General features: G+C 46.7%; 1 protein-coding gene and 1 long non-coding RNA gene across 4 annotated transcripts in view; one reads left to right on the top strand and one right to left on the bottom strand.

Annotated features, from left to right (window-relative positions):
* The window catches only part of LOC147251528 (complexin-2-like), a 48,601-nt gene that overhangs the window by 16,008 nt on the left and 19,577 nt on the right, over positions 1-13,016 (bottom strand). The window lies entirely within an intron of this gene.
* The window catches only part of LOC147251529 (uncharacterized), a 28,391-nt gene continuing 18,583 nt past the window's right edge, over positions 3,209-13,016 (top strand). The window contains exon 1 of the long non-coding RNA XR_015118968.1: positions 3,209-3,281. This is a non-coding gene — a long non-coding RNA (uncharacterized LOC147251529). The remainder of the gene's footprint in view (positions 3,282-13,016) is intronic.

The raw sequence follows: 13,016 nt of genomic DNA on the forward strand, positions 1-13,016 counted from the left end.
TGGGACAAATAAGGTGTGAAGGAGAAATACTTGAGACCCCAAACTGCCCCGGTGGAACGGTTTGAATTTTCAAGAGAGAAGAAAGTGGAACGTACAAACAGCCCGACTGCAGCTCCGCTGGCTTTGTTACAGCCACGCACGCCAATCAGGTCAATCACGGAGGCCACGTTGGTTTAATTTCACTCAAATAATTCAACAACTAATTACCGGCTTGTTGGGTTCCACTGCTGCTCACGTTATTCCTTCAGGTAAGACCTGGGAGTAATTACATCTGCTTCAGTCGTGACAAAGGTTAGTGAACTGAGAAGAAACTCCTCCGAGTTGCCTCCACATACAAATGACACATGAAAAGATGAAAACTAATATTTCTTCATCTAATGTCCAGCCTTGCGGCTCAACATTCGACGAGGAGCAACTTTACTTTGAGTAATCTTCAGACTTTTAATTGTGCGGTTCCCTGTAAGCTTAGCGGATCAGGTTGGTGACACTTGGATCGCACCTTTACCCCCCCAAAAAAACCGCACTCCCCCGTTCATTTGTTCTATTTATAAACCCTCCACATACCTGACATGTGACTTCTAACACCTTGGAAGTTTAACAAACTGGAGCCAATTAACAGCTCAGCCACCATATTTAGCAGATTTCTCATGTCTGTCTTCCTGTTACATCGATATGTTAATGAACTTAAAAACAAGCCATCAACAGCTCTGAAACCAACTTCTGGATATCCATTAAAATATATCCCTACAAATATGGATATATGTCTTGTGACAGGAAACTCAAGCTTACACGTCGACATAAAACTGGTCATTTCAAGTCGTTCAGTTGTTCAATCGAAATGACTGAAGGCCGCTTTATTCATCTCAAACAGCCACAGAACCTTCACCAAAACTAAAACCATGGTGCTAACGATGGCAGCATCATGGTGGTGTGACGATAACGTGTCCCAGTCCCACCAAGGACATGAACCAGCCACAAGAGTCTTTCTCCATGCGAGGCTGTGACTTGCTTCGAGCTAAAAGCTAATATCAGCATGCGAACACGCTCACAATGAAAAATGCAAACCTTGGAGGGGAGCTTAACGACCAGCGTTCGCTAAAGGAAACTCCTCCCCCGGGGACCACGAATGCCATGCAATGACATGAACTGAATGCCATGGACCAGAGCATTCTGACAACCGTCAGCCCCTTCAACAGCCCGCCACCGCCGTCCCTGGAGCCGCATGAGTATGAGGGGAGGTTTGTTTCATCTGGAAATAAAGAGCTATATTTAGAAGAATCCATCAACCTGAGATTTGCATTTCCACTAATAGCGTTCCCCACATGGCAACAGATGCTAATGCAGCACCCTCCTCAGATCCATCACGAAATTCCCCGACACCTAAGCAGCTGAAAGGCTCCATTCTGTGCCCGCTGCCGACAAACGCAGCCTCTGATAGGGCTTTCATTTTACACTCTTCCCCGGATAAATAATTGAGAAATCAATGATCTCGTTTTCTTGCAATGATGACATCCCTATTTGTTCGAGGAAGTGCTGCGTTTGAGGTTGAAATAGCGGCAGAGCACGTCTTGATGTGCATTTAGAATATAATGTGGAACACCGGCGTAATCGAGGCAGGGAGCGGGTGAGGATCCAAGCCTGCGGCGTCTCTTTCTTGCCAAGCTGCTGAAACACAAAAGGCAATCATAAGCTATTTTATAAAAGCAGCCCAAAATTTCAAGTGGGTCAACATCTATTGTTAACTCATTTATCAGCAAAAAAATAAAAAAATAAAAAAATGGGACACCTCAAAAACAGTCCTGCAGTATGGATTGAAGAGAAGTCACATCTGGCTTGAGAGGAGTTAAAATATAAAATTCCCTCTGAATTATTGGCTGTGGTAAACAGACCCTATATCGAATTTGAAATGATTGCATGACCTTTGAGGGAAGTCGTCTTTTCAAAGGCTTCGGCTCCCTTGAGGGAGCTCTGACGCTGTCACCTTCAGAGAAAGGCGTTACCATGATAACCCCGTGGAGCTGAGCTGCCGCAGATCCTCATCTGCTATGCACACTTAGCATTACCCATGCACATTGATCCCAAAGACCAGGAGCTCTGCTTTGCTCTCACTCTCCAGTTACGCCTTTGACTCCAGTTTCCCCTCCTGCCTCTATGCTAATATCAAGAAGCAGGATTCAATCCTCTCCGCCTCCTGATGGCTTTGGAGAGTCTGTGAATTAGCTTGACGGATCCACGGCTTCCCTCCACGCATAATCATCCTGGCTTCATCCTTCCCTGCCACTCTCTGCGTATGCTCATCGATCGCATGGGGGAAGTCTGATTTCAATGATAACTAATACCATTATTCAAACATGAGATCACGCCGACCTCCGTGCCCTCACCCGGGGCTTAGAGTTGTGCAGCTTTGGAGCTTTTTTGATTTTTTTTTTTTTTTAACTATGAAAATACAATTCATGCCAATCCTTCTGCTCGCAGCAAGAGGGGTCATGCAGGAGGAGGAGAGGAGAACGTGTCCGTGCAGACCAGGAACCAGGAACCAGGAACACAGGCTTCTGCGTGGATCCGACCGGCCTGCCGGTTCCAAGTGTACGTGCAAGTGTGAAAAAAATGATGCAATCCTCTTATGTAACATCCAAATTTGTTAAGTTGCAGAGCCAAATCACACGTCTCAACAAGCGTTACACACATGCAGCCTCGCACGGTGAATAAACTCGGAGAAACTGAACGTCAACAGTTTACGATGAGCGTACATGACTAACACTCACATGAGGCTATTTATCTGTCAGAGGACTGGAGGAGCGTGATTTAAGCACAAAGAGACGTGTGTGAACGCTGCTGTTTCTAACGTTTCCAAGACAAACATCCCAGTTAAACACTCAAATACTCTGGAGAAATCACCTCATTTTTACAGTTCAATCCTATAAAATCAATAAAGGTCAATACAGAAGAGGCTCCTCTCCATCCTCCCCCTTCCCATGTTTTCTTCCGGAAATTTTATGTCAATTGCTTTCACTTAAAAAAAAATAAATAAATAAAAATACAGTGTTAGTTTCAGATGAGTTCCATGGTTTTTTTATGTATATATTTTTTGAAGTGATTTCTGTTTGATCACGGGGAAACTTCGGATTCATCAACGTCATGAGATTGGCAAGCTTTCAAACCATCATAACTATCGTGACTGCGCACTTTCTACACGCACCGGAAGCGGAACCAGTTTCCTGGGCGGGAGTTTGGACATAGTTTGAAGTTGTTTTGTGACGTCCTTTGGCGATAAATTAAGGGTGAGTGATTGACACACACCCACAAGCATGTGTGTGTGTGTGTGTGTGTGTGTGTGTGTGTGTGTGTGTGTTTCTACGTGTGTGAGCTGCGGCGCGGACAGGTGAAGCTCCGATCTGGAGTGTTAATCAATGTAACGTGAAATTAGCAGGAAGTTGCCGCGGCAGAGCCGCGGTGCGTGGGTGTGGAATCTCCCGGATGTTATCCTGTCCGGCGTGAATCAGTGGCTGCGTCCGAACTGCCACGTGGCAACCTACGTCCTCCTGCTACGACCTACCGCTACACCCTACTCCTACAGCCTAAACACGGCGGCACCATTCAGGCACCCTAGAAGATTGGTGGTGAAGCACGACCTCTGCTGGCAGAGCACAGATACCGCAATTAGGTAGACAGCACCAACGAAAGCCCCACCTGCTGGCCTGGCTGTCGAACTGCACATCACTCTGCACGCACTCTTCATTCATTCTCTACTATTAAGCACATTAACGCACCTGTAAAGGTGTGTTCACACCAAATGCCATGCGAAAATTTGCGTCGCGTTTGGTGTGAACACGCCTGTAGTCATCAACAACGACTGTAAGTGTTGGCGTTGCATCAGAATGGGAGACTGTTGGTGGCGCAAACTTGGCTTGCGCGTCAACAAGTTTTTAGGGGACGAAGAAGAAGCCGCGGTGCATTGTGGGCCATAGGTAGCTCCGTAGGATGCACCTGAACCGACCTGCAATGTGGGCACACTTGTATGTCTTTTCCTCGTGTAACTATTTTATCTTCATTTCATCATAATTTACTTATAAATTATGCTCTTCCTGTCTGTCAGGCCCACAACATGGAACGGAGGACAAGTCAGAACTATGCATTTGTAGGGTGCTGACACGAGGTACTGGTGAGTTGTAGTACCTAACAGTTACAGCGAGGTATTTCTGTCTTTATGGAAGTACAAAGCGCTTTACAATGAGAAATACTTGGGTAAACACAGATGCCCGTGAGTATGTGTGTTCGTTTACATGTCACAGTATCAAGAGCCTGTTATAATATATTAATGTTCAAGTGTCAGACCACAATTATCCTCCTAACTGGCACTGATACTTTTATCGTGACGAGATGGTGTTTTTACTTGCGTTCACTCCATCGATTGACTCCTTCATAAAGAGATCAAGTGTTTCTAATGGGCTTCATGTTGTGTGTGTGTGAAATGCAAACCCGCTCCGGTACACAACGGTGACTGGCGGAGAGCGAGCGAGCGTATAAGCATCAGAATATCTTTGAAGTTTTGGCCCGCAGCCCAGCGATTCTCCACCTCTGACTCCTTCCTCTTCATCTCATCTGGAAGCTCAGTGACAGTTGGTAATAAAATATTGCCGGAATGATTCATACCGCGAGTCAGTGCCTGTTGAATAATTGCAGCCTCTTCATTGTCATGATACGATGGTACGTAAGAATAGATTTCCAATCCGTGGTTCTCTGGCTCAGGAAGGTGCAGCACGCCGCTGCTGATGAGGCCTTTTTGTTTTATTAATTCCGGCTCCATCAAAGGCGTGTGTGGCTGCGACCTCAGCCGCCGCCCTGGCGCAGCTCTATGACCTCTCGGCTTTTGCTTTTTCCGTCTTGGTTCTTTTTGTGTGTTTGTCGCCCAGGCGAGGCACAATGAAGAATTTGCATCCCTTTGTTCTGTTCCTGTAATTTCATTCGATTGCTGTGAAAAATTACAAAGGCAAATTACACTTAATAAAAGGCATAATTGGTCCCATCGTCACGCGTTGTTCATTTTCGGACAAAAATGCAATTCAAATGCCGGGTGTTCATTTTTAAGTTACAAGTAATGGGGTAAACACATCCACGGCAGGACGCTGCAGGCATCCAGGGGTTGGCCAACGAGACAGTAAGTTCTTGGGGGGGGGGGGGGGGCGTCTTCGAACAGGAGCCCCTCCCTCATCCCTGGTCACTCAGTACACCTGCAGGATGTTACAAATGTACATTAATGACCAACAACGGTGTCAGGTGATCTGAACATGGCTGGCGCCGCCGAAAAGACACTTCTGGAGGGACGATGTCCGAAATAAACCCTGACTCTCCCCGTTTGGTGCGATCCACTTCCTGTCCCATCATCCCATCAGGGCTCCAGAAAGCTGGCCTCATGCTTTTGGTGTAATCCTGAGGAAGAACGACGGCGTTGGCGGAGGAAATTATTTCATTTGGATTTTGGGGCAGCAGATGATAAAAATGTTTGAGGTCGTCCCACAGAACGGTTTAACGGCGAGTGGAAAGCTCCGCTGAGAGGTCAGGGGGGCGGCGCAGTCAGGTGATGGGATTCCTCACAAACTGACAGCTTGCATGTTTGTGAATTCCAAAGCAAACAAGCATTCCCGTTGTTTGGCCGGAGACTCCCACTTCTCCCACTTGGAGGTGTCGGTGAGAGGAACGCCGAACTGGTGAGCTTCAGGTTTTTAGCTCACCTTTCAGGTTGTTTTGATCAACAACTGCCCGCCAAAAGTCACCTCAGAAATCGCAGGAATAATTAAGTTCCTATTACGAAATGACCTTTGCTCTCCTGTAAAATGTGACCTCCAGTTTGAGTTGACTGTCATGGCTGGGGATCAGTCAAGGGAGCGGCACGATGGGATTTTTCTTCTGGCACACATTCAGGCGTGGTTGATGCCGGCGTATTTCTCGATGTCGTCTGATGTTCACCAGGCGACCAGACCCCTGCTTCTCCCACAGCTCTTTGAAGTTCTTCCCAAGCGTAGAGAGTGTAAGGAAGTGTCAGAAGCGAACTGAGAATTGAGGTCAGCGGTGGATTCTCTCTGAGTTCTTTCGTGGCGGCGGCGGCGGCGGCGGAGGGGAGGCACTCCCCGGTCTGTCCTTGCCGTCTTTTTTTCTTTTGCTTTTTGAGAAATATAATCTCCATGTCATGGTTAAAAAAAAAAAAAAGTGTGAGGAGAGAGAGAGAGTGCAAGAAGGTGCGACTCAGAAAGACACAGGACAGATTGAAGGATGGAAAATAAGGGAGATGCAGAGCGATGGAGAGGCGAAACCTGAAAAATAATAGAAAGAGATGCTTAGAGTCGATTGTCTTGGTGGAGGAGAAGAGGGAAGTTGAGCGTGGCTGTGGCGATGCTGACTCATCCACGCCACTCAGAATCCTGATGGTTTGTCCAGGGCAGCAGGGCGACTTTCTGTGCTCTTTGCTGTGGTTAGAAACATCCGGCAAGTTTGCTCAGTGTGTTTCATTCAGATGTTTGGAACGGACCTGGAGGGTTTGCAAACCTTCAGTCTTCAGTTTGCATGGACGAACAGTCTTGTTCGACGTGTGCGGTGGTGAACGTGACGCCGGTCAGGCTACACCGCAGGCTAACCTCGGTAATTTATTTGCGGCTCCCGTGACTCCAGTTATTCCTCAGTTATCGTTTAAAACAACAGCCCCAGCACCCAAAGCTTTGACAGAGAAGTTGAGAAGAGATCACCTGATCTGATCTGAGCCGTCGTCTCCGGAGCCCCGCAGCTCCAGGGTGGCCTCTTCGATGGACACTCTTCACATGAAGCAGCTCTGCTTCGTGATCGACAGGCTGCCGGCGTTTGTGCCTCCCCTCCTTGGTTATTTATCAGACTGATGGGTTCATTTCGTTCCTCTACCCGGTCAGAACCAGACCTCGGGTTCATCGTGTGTGTCGGTGAGGGTCGTCCCTGGTTTTCTTGTTGCCTTTGCTTCTTATGCCACACAGAAGTCAAACTTTCAATGAATTCATCAAGTGTCTGACCCGCATAAGCAACTATCAAAGCTCCTCCTCCAAGATAAACGGGTGGCTGACGTATCGCGGGAGGCCGGGCCTGGGAGGTGTTGCTATCAGACCGAAAACAGAAACTGATTCTTGATGCATCAGTGACTTCATTCTTCACGCTAAAATTTGCTTTTCTGTGAGGGGAATGACATCAGAGAACTACTGAACTCCAGCACAGCCGTCTGCAGGCACTAATTTTAATGAAAAGATACAAAAAATTGTTATTGGCAGATGTGCGGAGAGGCAGAGAGAGCATCACCAAGTAGTTAAAACATGAAATGAAGTTTTTATAAGGTGTTGTACTCGATGGTAATTTGAAGAAGAAAATGTATTCTGATGTAAAGTCAAACCAAGCGTTAGATACCGGGCGGCACATTTTATGAACTGACTTCCTGCTGCCTCTGATAAGAGCTATTTTCTTTGTCCACTTAAGTTTTGTTTTATCTTTTGTTATGAATAAAACAAGTTTCAAAATTGAAGTCCAACACTTCAGACAGTAATCCAAGGGTATATACAGGTTCTAAATGTTTGGGTTTCACGGCAGAAGGACACCAGCGGGCACACGGAGGGAAGGAATGGTGGATGGAGCATTAAGGAGGAGGATAATTCCTTTACAGGAAGTCAGCGTTGTCATTTGTAGTGACAGTTGATCCTTTAACTGGTGTGGAGGATTACCGCTGTAACAGAACGCCGCCGGAGGATTTGTTTCTTCTTCAGTAGAACAACACATACGACCCGGCGTGCAACTTTTCCATCTCTGTCTCTTATCAAAGCACCTTTGTCTTACTAAGTGTTCATAATTTAAAAAAAAGAAAGGAAAAAAAAAAAGCCCGCGAGTGTTCCGCTGAATTCTTCATGCAAGGAGAAGAGATGATTTGGCACAAGAAAGCAGGAGAACAAAATACAGACTACAAATCCTTCACTGCCTCATTGCCTCCGTCTGAATAGCCTCGTTAGCATCTATCGTCCCGCAGTCATCGTATTACTGTTCTGGTGACACCCTCCGTTCAGACGGCGGCCGTACTGGATTGAAATGTTGACCAACTAATTATTCAAACTAAACTAGTTTTAACCTTTAATGGAGAACTAGATCGCTCGTCTTCATCTCTGGAGTGAAATGACAGATGAGCTGGAGTAGTACTGTAGTAGTACTAATTAAATCTCCAACACCGCGTACATCTGCAAGTCACTTAGTAGCTGTTGTCTTCACTGACTGAATGAGGGATGTGAGCGACATGAAGCAGGAAAGCAAAGCTGCTTTCATCGGAACACTGAGCCGCTAAATTTGATCAACTAAATCCACTCTGGACACCTCTCATGGAAGCTCCGGGAGGCGGGGCTACCCTGCACGGCTTGAAGTTCCTGCTTTATTTTGAAACTAACTTCCCCCTCTTGTCCTGCTTTTGTCTGTTTCCTGTTGTTTTTGAGTGCGTTGCCTGTGTCTCACTGGTCGCCTGCAGTCAAACCCTGGTTCCCCGTTACCTGCTGCATCGTCACTTCAGTGAAATGAATCCTTCCTTCCTGTCCTACTTGTTTGTTTTTTCAGGTCCAGTTTAGTTTGTTTTCAGCTGGCTGCTGATTTCGGTTATCTATTGGTCACCTGTCCCATCAGTTCCCGCCAGCCTCGGTCCTTCTGCCTCTTCACGTCCACAAACCCTCGACACCAAGAGGCCGATACTTGGCCTGGCGAGGAAGTGAGTTGAGTGGCTCAAAAGTCAGAAAGGAAAAGCTGGGCGTCGGAATCAGCCACAGACATCTCACCCTAAAACGACGCATCCTGGACGCCAACAAAAACCTGTTCATTGACTCCTTTGACTGACTCAAATCGACGTGTCTGACCAGTCAGCGTCTCTCAAACATGTCAGGATCAGCGCAGATCATTGGCTAGATTATAAACGACTCTCAACACAGATTATGTTTTAGAATAATTCCTGGACCTCTTCTGTTCTATACCTCAGCTCCGTCTCTCCGCATTTTCATGAAAATCAACCCAGTGGTTTTTGTGTAGTCGTGCAGGGACAAAAGGAACCTCCCAGCGGCGGTGATACAATGAGGTAGAAGTAACACACATTCACATAAACATGGTAAACATCCACACACATGCTGTCACACGCACATACAAACACGCTGATAATCACACTTGTGGCTGCCTGGTTAACTGCAGTCAATCGCTGGTCGCTCGGAGGCTCGGCGCTGGTAAGCTGCAGCAGTCAAACCGGCGCTCGTTCAGACCGGTTGACAGGCTCCGTGTCTGAGACCCAGCAGCCGTCTGTGACTCATGGCGAGCAACTGCCTGCTGTTGTGTACACATACCAACACAGTCCACGACGTTAATGCATCTGACAGGGTCAGCTCACTCGGAAAAATAACCTTTATTCCTCAGGGTTGAACGGGGAATGACGGGCGGTGGCGCCAGACGCTGGGAGGAAGGAATGGTGTGTGCCAGGCTTTAGGAGGCCAACTGCACTTGGAAACCTCCCGATGGGGAGAGAGCTGATGTCAGATCGTTCCACTGGCTGACGGTAAAAGCCTGGTGAGGACTTGGACACCGGGCAGCGGGAATGAGAAGCGTGAGTGTTTGAACCAAGAGGCTGAAAGTTCCTATTTATATCCACTTTCATTTCTCTTCACTGCAGCAGTTTCAGCGCCATGAATCGTGTCCTCGACCATTAGGATAACAGCCCAAGTAGTCAATTTACACCGGTGACACCGATGCTTTACATGTCAAAGGTTTCATCTGACACTACTGGAAGGTGCACTGCAGTACCAAACTACAGCCCTGAACTACAGTACTGAACCGTAGAGTGCAGTTTCTCAAATTAGTTGAATGAAGCTTTCAGATCGGCAGGAAGATTTTTTTTTTTTTTTTCTGAAAAGATCTGAAAGTCTGCACAGCAGCTCGGCTCGGCTCTGGTTTGACTGCAGCTGGCGTGAACAAAGACGCTCTGACACAAAGTTTGTGTGTGATGCGATGCCACGCTGCATCTGGTGCTTGGAAGCCCCCCCCCCCACCCCTACCCCTTCCTGGGTGATAAAAAAAAAGAAGAGGAAACTAATTCATCAACACTTCCCATGTCACATGACTCAATAGCTCTTCTTTCCCCACAGAGTGAATACTCAGTAATTAGCAGCTTTACCATTAGATTGCTATCATCGCTGCATCGTAAATGAGCCTCTCGCATTTCCAATCTCCTCATCACTTCCTCGAACACTCATTAGCTTGCTCTTCAGCTCGGCGCTCGCTTACATGAGCTCAGGAAACCCAGAGCAGCAAACTTCTTTTGTTACTGGATTTGTCGATGTTGCCGGTTGTCACTCGTGTGCCAGGGTATGGAACGGCAACATATTCTCATGAAGCATTCATGGCATATCTATAAGTGTCATGCAACATTTTTTTGTTCACTATCCTCCGAATGACAAACATTTAAACATTAAATTAAACTTCCTCCTATGCAAAAACAAAACAAAACAGTTTTCTCACTACAAACATGGCAGCAAACATCAGAAACATGGCTGCCAAAGTCCAGATGTCTCGCTAAAAGAAACAGTCGCCACAGACACGACTGACAAATGCCCAGACACCCGGCTGAAAACCCGCGGTTTCTGTCCTCGCCCACAGACTGGGCTAGAAGTGTTCAGTCTTTTCATCAGAAACCCATCTGGAAGTGTCCTGATGGCTCATTTTGGAGGTATAACTACCCACGGTGAATGGGAACAAATAACATAATGGTACTTAAAGGGTACACTTTATCCTGGAGAGGTCTGGATTTTCTGCAGTAAATGTGAAGAACATGGCTGCCGGCGTCTCCGTCAAATTTTTTTTTTTTTTTTTTTTATCAGCTCAGTCAAACAGAGCTTTTATTCAGCCTGTGGGACATGTCCCTTTGTCACACTGTAGATATGGATTGAGAAGATATCTCCTCACCATTGTGTCGGATGACAAAAACTGGCATTGATGTCTGAACTGTGCACCGCCCTGATAACAAAGCTGCCAATTCACACTCATAATCACTCTGGCAATAGAAAGAGCAGTTCTCTCTCCTCGGGCTGCTATTGATTCTATCATTTTAACCTCTGGGAGGACAGAGCGGTGACATGATTTCTGCAATGTAGACTGTCATTGTATGGGTAGTGTGGGTCTGATGGAAAGGCTGACCTTTACAGACCTTTGTCTTTTAGTTTCCTACGAAATGGATTCCTGCCAGCGTTCTCCTGGGCAGCCTGGCAGACCGCAGGGTGGTGACTTTTTGGATGAAACGTCTGGCAGGAGGTCATCTTCCTCACCCTCAGTTCTGACCCCGTCACCATGAGTGAATAAATTACCGCACTGAACCGGTGAATCAGCACTCCTCCATCCCGTCTGCACCCTGATGTGTCCTTCTCCTCAGCACAAAGCTCCCTGAAGTGCTACATAAATAGCGTGAAATCATTGGAAATGTGAACACATGACGCGCGGACGTGAACAGCATGCGCCTTAAACTCTGCTGTATTTGGGATGAAGAGTTTTTGGGGGCCAACCTGGAATGTAGAATGTGGTGATTTTCATGTCTTCAAACCTCTGGAGCCTCGTTTAGCCTCTTGTTAAGAACCATTGCTTTTGAGGAACGCCACATTTTTTTGTTTCATAAATTCACGAGTGTGATATTTACTCAGTACGAAACCTCAAAATGTCCGACGCGTGCGTTAAGCACAGAACTCATTTAAGCAAATGAACCAAAAGCCTGCTGACTCAGAGACGAGGGAAGTCTGCAAAAACAACTTTGCCCAATCCTTTAACGTGCACAAGCGGTCGAAAATCTCTGTTTGACTCGATTTTCTGTTGAGATGTTTGGAATGATGTGAGGATTATGTTATATTTTCATTTTAATGTCCTCGGTGATTCATTAAACCAGCAACGTGGGATTGAGCACTAATTTCATGCCTCTCTCCTTCGCTGCCAGTGACACATTTAACCGTCCCTAAGAATCCAGGCGCTTGCTATTCAATTCACATCTGCAAACTCATTAGAGCTCCATTGTGTCAGCTGGCATCATTTCCATGTCTGTTTGTGCCCCACAGTTGCTCTCTTTTGCAAGACTCAGATCTATTTGCTCAGTTCTTTCGAGTGGCCTTCAGTGATTGAGCTCCTCTTTTGTTTGTAGCGGTATACATGACGCTGTTCAGCTGAGGAAATCTGGTAATGTGCAGAGGATCTTCAAAGTGTGGGGGTGTGTGCAATATCAAAAATGGAAGCAGAGCGGGTTTTTTTTCCCCTCTCCAATAAAGCAATTTGTTCAGTTTCATTTTACTGTGGACACTAATAGCAACGGAGAACGCCCCGAGACACTGGAAAGAGATAAGGCGCCCTGTCTCAGCAGCGTCAGTGCGAGTTACTGACCAATACAGTTGTCTTTCCTTCACCCAGCACCCTCGCTGTTTAAAGAGCACATGTACTTGCACTCATCTGTGCATCCATGAGTGTGGTGATCTTAGAGATGTGGTCAGGCAGGAGAAGGCGTCCAGGTAAAACCAGGTCTAGAGTCAATGAGGCAGTTTTCTCCTGCGATTGAAAGAGTCCACGTCAGTCCAGCAGTCTTTGCTTTGCTCTCCGCTGCATTGGCCTCCCAACCTTTTCCCTTGTGGGTTCCAGTCCAGTGCTTGCCTTGTGACACTGTCCAACCCTTACGCACAAAATCCAGAGCAGAAACAAAAAGTTTTAAACTTTAAACATCCAGGTGAGTTGCAGAAAATCATGTGTTTCTCAAACTCCCAAAATACACCACTGGAACAGCAAGAGTGACGCTGTGATTTTTAGGCCCACGTCCTGCGTAGCATCCCCGTGAATTCCCTCAACCAAAAGACCACTTTTATGTGTTTTTAAAAGCGTGAATGCAGTTGATAGAAAGACAAAGTTAATCTTCGGCTTTGAGCAAAACCGTAACCACAACTGGCTTTGTGCTGCTCGGACACAAATTTGTGCTG

This window comes from Aulostomus chinensis, chromosome 13 (assembly GCF_037954235.1).
Source record: "Aulostomus chinensis isolate RoL2024-O1b breed Wild chromosome 13, RoL_Achi_v1.0, whole genome shotgun sequence".
NCBI lineage: Eukaryota > Metazoa > Chordata > Actinopteri > Syngnathiformes > Aulostomidae > Aulostomus > Aulostomus chinensis.